The sequence below is a fragment of the Arachis ipaensis genome, chromosome B08, assembly GCF_000816755.2.
Source record: "Arachis ipaensis cultivar K30076 chromosome B08, Araip1.1, whole genome shotgun sequence".
Classification (NCBI taxonomy): domain Eukaryota; kingdom Viridiplantae; phylum Streptophyta; class Magnoliopsida; order Fabales; family Fabaceae; genus Arachis; species Arachis ipaensis.
In genome coordinates this window covers 61,767,308-61,773,715 of record NC_029792.2, presented here as the reverse complement: position 1 = coordinate 61,773,715, position 6,408 = coordinate 61,767,308, and positions in this window count along the sequence as shown.

Sequence of the window (6,408 nt, the reverse complement as noted above, 5' to 3'; positions counted from 1 at the left end):
GAAGATAACACAAAAATAGAAGAAAAGAAATATTAAAGAATTTAAACAAAAATTTTGATAAAGTTACCGAATCGGTAGGGCTTTCTTATGAGCAAAAATGCCATAGGTTTGTAGCATTCCATGACCTTGGTATCTCATTCCCGTTAAGTAGTTCCAGTTTGTAGGCTCTTTTCCCGATTACCGACTAGAGTCGATAAGGCCCTTCCCTGTTGGGTGTGAGTTTGCCTTCTCCTGGGGTGGGGGGAGGGGCCGATGTCACTACATCGTAAGACTAAGTCTCCCTTCCTAAAGTCCCATTTCACTATGCCCCGGTTGTACCTTAGGCTCACCCTTTGTTTTAAGGCTAGTTCCCGTAGATGGGCTATGCTTCTGATCTCGTCCGCGAAGTCTTGTTTTTCCTTTTGATTGTGTCCTCCAACGGTTCTTCGGGGGCTTGGTTCCCCGATCTCTATGGGAATAATGGCTTCCAGGCCATATGTTAGCTGGAAGGGAGTTTCTCTAGTTGAGGTTTGGGGTGACGTTTGGTACGACTAGAGTACATACCCTGAGACCTTTTATGATGACTTTGTTAGACGCTTCTACCTGGCCATTGGTTTGAGGATGTTCCATTGAGATGAACCTCTAGGAGATGCCAAGTCCCTTTAGAAACTCTTGGAAGTGTTTGCCCGCGAACTGGGTCCCGTTATCAGAGATTACGATCTAAAGTATCCCAAACTGGGTTACAACTGGCCTCCAAAGGAGTTTATGGCATTGGGTGGCCGTGATTGTGGCCAAGGCTTTGGCTTCGATCCATTTAGTGGAGTAGTCCATGGCAACTATAAGGAATCAGAGTTGTCCAGGAGCTGTGGAGAATGGGCCAATAAGGTCAATTCCCCAAGTTCCAAAGGGGCGATCCTCCGTTACTATGTTGAGCTAATGAAGGGCTGCTTGTTGTAGGTTGGTGTGAACTTAGCATTTCTTGCAGCATTTGACCAAATGGAGCAAGTCTCTGATGATGGTGGGCCAGAAGTATCTGACTTAGATGACTTTCTGAGCTAGGGTTTTACCCCCAATGTGAAGGCCACAGCATCCTTCATGGATTTCACGAAGTATGTAGTTCGTGTTACCTAGCTCTACGCATTTGAGTAGGGGTTGGGATAGCCCTCGTTTATATAGTTGCCCTGCTACTGTGGTATACTTTGTGGCCGCCCATTTTATACAATTTGCCTCCTTTGGGTCTTCAGGTAGGTTCCTGTCAGTAGTGCATAGGCAAGCTTTTTGAGTCTGGAATAGCACGTCTCCGCGTTTTGAAGAACCTTACTTATGAAGTAGATCGGACTCTACGTCTTTTGCTCGTCTTCCTAGATTAGCGCCGCTGCTAGTGCTTCTTCCATTATGGGTAAGTAGAAGTACATCATCTCTCCCGTTCTGGCCTTTGAGAGTATAGGAGGTTCTGCTAGTACTTTTTTAAAGTGTTGGAAGGCTTCTTCACATTCGAGTTCCCATTTGAAGCTTATACTTTTTCATGAGTTTGAAGAAAGATATGGCCTTTTGTGCTGAAGCTCCAAGAAAATATAAGAGTGCGACAAATTGGCTGGTTAGTCTTTGGACATCCTTGAGTTTTGCGGGGCTACTCATCTCGAGGAGTGCCTTGCACTTTTTTGAGTTTACTTCTACTCCGCACTGCGTCATCATAAAGCCCAAGAACTTCCCGACCTCCATTCCGAAGGCACACTTCGTCGGGTTGAGGCGCATCCGGTGCTTCCTTAGGGTGTCTAGTATGAGTCTGAGGTCGCGAATGAGCTCTTTACCTGTTTGTGTCCTGGCGAGCATGTCATCAATATAGACCTCCATTTTGGTCCCTAAGAGGTCTTTAAAGATTTTGGTAACGAGCCTTTGTTAGGAGGCCTTGGCGTTTGACGAATGGATTTCTGCCAGTAAAGAATTTTACAGATATATTCTCATTGTAAGTATAGTTTCTAAACCAACAGAGAATCCTTTCGTACAAAACTTGTTTGTCACTAAAGCAAACCCAATAAAAATATTAAACCGAAGTTTTCAAATCTCGGGTCGTCTCTCAAGGAATTGCAGGGAGGTGTGTTTATTATTGGTTATGGAAAAAGATATATTTTTGGGTTTTTGAAATAGGGAACAAGTAATTTAAATGGCAAGAAAAATAAATTAATAATTAGAAAAATTCTTGGCAAGGTATGAGAACTGGAAATCGCATCCCAGTTATCCTTATCAGGTGTGATGAGAATTGTCCGTTGCTCCCACTTAGTTAACCCTTACTAAATAAAGGAAAGTCAAATGGACTAATCAATTTGATTCCTCAAGTCCTAGTCAACTCCTAAGGAAAGACTAGCTTTAGAGGGATCCAAATCAATCAGCAAGCTTCAAATATTAATCAACAGCTGAGTTTGACAACTCAAGTGTCACTCATTACTCAACCAAAGCCAAAAGGGAAAAATCCAAATTATTTATATAATAAATAAAAGAAAGCAGTCATAAACCTCAAATACCTCAAATTGCATTAAATCGAATATTCAAATCTAACATGAAGAGTTCATAAGCCAATTTGGAAATATAAGTAATTAAAAAATAAAAGCATTAGAATAAATAAAAGTAGAAGAGAACATAAAGTAAAGGAACATTGAACCTGGAATGAAGAAGACGAAGAAATCCTAATCCGAAATCCTAATCCTAATCCTAAGAGAGAGGAGAGAGCCTCTCTCTCCAAAAGCTACATCTAAAACCAAAAATTGTGTATTATGAATGTTGTGTGAATATGTGTTGAGTCTCTGCATGTTCCCTAGCTTTATTCTGTGTTTCTGGGCCGAAAACTGGGTCGAAACGCGGCCCGAAATCGCCCCCAACGTATTGTTATTTCTGCAGATTACGCAGGTCACGCGTACGCATCGTCCATGCGTGCGCGTCATTCAGCAATTTTCCTTGTCACGCGTTCGTGTCGTCCACGCATACGCGTCAGTCGTGCAGACTCCGATCCACGCGTTCGCGTCAGGCACGCGAATGCGTCACTGCGATTTTCTCCATTTCGTGTGCACGCATGAGCCATGCGTGCGCGTCGATGCTCGCTGGTCATCTCCTTAGTTTCTTGTGTTCTTTCCATTTTTGCAAGCTTCCTCTCCATTCTCTAAGCCATTCCTGCCCTATGAAGCCTGAAACACTTAACACACGGATCACGGCATCGAATAGGATAAAGGAGAATTAAAATATACAATTTAAAGACTTCTAGGAAGCAAGTTTTCAACCATAGAACAAATTTGGGAAAGGAATTGTAATATCATGCTAATCATATGAATAAGTGGGTAAAGACTTGATAAAACCACTCAATTAAACACAATATAAACCATAAAATAGTGGTTTATCAACCTCCCCACACTTAAACATTAGCATGTCCTCATTCTTAGCTTAAAGAGATAAAATAAATGAGTAAAGAAATGTAAGACTCATGAAATGCAATGCAACCTATATATATGAATGCAACTATATGATTCTTGTCCACTTGGTTAAAAGAAAATAAGCTCTTCAAGACAAACATAAATCAAATTCCACTAACTCAAATTATACAGTAAAAATAGGTAAAATTGTAAGAAGACAGCTCATGAAAGCAGGGAACATAGAATCAAGCATTGAACCCTCATTGGTAGTGTATATGATGCATGGAAACTTGTCTCTCAACAATTTTCCCTTGGCAAGTATACCGAATTGTCGTCAAGTAAAAACTCACAATAGAGTGAGGTCGAATCCCATAGGGATTGATTGGTCAAACAACTTTAATTAGAGGAATGTTCTAGTTGAGCTAAGCAGAAGTTGATTTGAGAGTCGCAGGAAATTAAATGGCGGGAAAGTAAATAGCAAAGAATGTAAATACTGGAAATAAAGAGCTGAATGTAAATGGCCGAAAGTAAATTGCAGAATCTTAAATGGAGAATTGGGAAGATGAGCATAAAAGTAAATGGCAAAAATTAAAGAGAATGGGTACGATTAGAAATGGGGAGTTTATTGGGCTCAGGAGATGTTGTATTCTCCGGATCAAGTTTATTTTCATCTCTTCCTCAATCAATGCATTCATTTATCTCCTTGGCAATCTTAATTGATTGAATTCCAATTCCTTGGTAATTCAATCTCTCAAATCTTGATCAATAGCCAATTCCTTGGTCTAATTACTCATGAGAAGAGATGAAGTGTGGTCACTGATTATACCACATGTATTCCCAAATCAAAGTGTTGGTAGGATTATATGTCACTATATCCATCCGAACCCCAATTTGGTCCAACATGAGAAAGCATTTCTAGCATGATCTTTTCATTCCTCTTCCAAGGTTTCGAAGAGATCCAAGTATGAATAGCTTCTTTTCCAAGACAACTACCCAATTGGATGAAGATTGAAAGCTTTCTAGTAAAATTAATAGAAAAGAAAGAAGAAGAATAATGAAAACTATTATTGATCCATCAAATTACAACAGAGCTCCCTAACCCAATGAAAGGGGTTTAGTTGTTCATAGCTCTAGGAATGAAAAGCAAAGATGGAAAGTACATTCTGATAGTAAAACTAAAAGTTGCAGACAAAGTAAAATTATACAGAGAGTAGTTCTCCCAATGCCCCCCTCCCAAAAAGCTCTCTTCTCTAGTTCAAAACTACTCCTATATATACTACTCTTCTGATCTTCTAGTTGGCTCTTCAAGTCCTTGGATATGGGCCTTTGGATCTTGAGTTGAAGTAGTTTGGAATCTTCAGTGGGCTCAGCTTTACTTGCAGAGAAAGTGTGAAGTAGGCATGGACTTTAGCTAGGACGTTAGTGGTGTTAACGTTAAGTGAAAATGTGGGTTCGAGAACGTTAGTGACGATCACCTTTTTCACTAACGTTCCTAGCCCAAGATGGTTCACATTAACTTCAATGTTAGTGGAACTAACGTGACCACTAACGTTGCCTCTTGGTCCATCACAAGCTTTATTGGCGTTTACCTTTGCCAATAACATTGCTCTTAGCCCCCTTTTCTCACGTTAGAGTCCACGTTAGTATAACTAACGTGGCTCTTAACGTGGGCATGCCTTAGCCTCGAGAGCGTTAGTGACACTTACCTTTGCCACTAACGCTCCAAATGCCCCTTCTCACGTTAGTGCCTCATGTTAATTGTCTTAACGTGGCCACTAACGTGGTGGTAATTGCCATCTCCAACGTTAGTGACAAAGGTGAGTGTCACTAACGTTGGCTCATCATTTCTTTCCTCCACGTTAGCTTCCACGTTAATGCAATTAACGTGGCAACTAACGTGGCTCATAGTGGCTTGGTCCAATGTTAGTGACAAAGGTGAGTGTCACTAACATTGGCGATTCGTTGCTCCTCCCACGTTAGAGTTCACGTTAATGTAGTTAACGTGACTCTTAACGTGGCCAATTGGGCTTAGTCCAACGTTAGTGACAAAGGTGAGTGTCACTAACGTTGGCATTGTCTTCCCTTTCCATGTTAGAGTTCACATTAACTGAGTTAACGTGACTCTTAACGTGGCCAATTGCCAATTTGGAGCATTAGTGATATTCACTTTTACCACTAACGCTGGAGCTCTCTTTTTCTCCACGTTAACTACCACGTTAATGTAGTTAACGTGGCAATTAACGTGGGCCATGGTGGTTTCGAAGACGTTATTGGTAATCACTTTTCTCATTAACGTTGTAAGTTTATTTCCATTCCATATTAGTGGTCACATTAATTAGATTAACGTGGCTGCTAATTTGGCTCTTCCTTGCTTCCTTTGTCCTGAAATCAAGCAAAATAAAGTGCATCAAAGCTCTAATCTAAGTTATAAGACATGCATTATCCAATTTGTCATTCAATTCATGCATAATTCTCATAAAATCACATGAAATTCACAATGTTTGCTTGAATCAAGATGTAAGTGATTATCTACCCAAAACTTGCTTATTAACTAAGAAAATGCATGAAACTACCCTAAAATAGTAAAGAAAAGGTTAGTGAAACTGGCCAAAATTCCCTGGCATCACAACACCAAACTTAAAGCTTGCTTGTCCCTAAGCAAGTACTGAAACATGAGAATGATGAATGAAATGACAAGAGAAATGAGTCATTATTGTGGAAGTCATGTCCTTGGTTTTATGGGGTTTCATGCATAGCAACTTAGGTTCATTCCTTCATTGGCTTTCAGACTTTTACCATGCCCTGGAATACTCACTTGATTGCACCCTATGAGACTTTTATTCATTGATCCCTTTGTCTTTTCAGGGTTTGATTGTATTCTTTAGACTAGGTGCTTTGTAAGGGGGCGACTCTTTAAGATAAGCTTTCAGCCAGCACTCCCGAACCAGTTGGTTCAAGGTGCTAGGTGTTAAGACACCCCTAAGGACTTACTCCCTCAAGTCTCTTTCCCCCATACATACACACCACA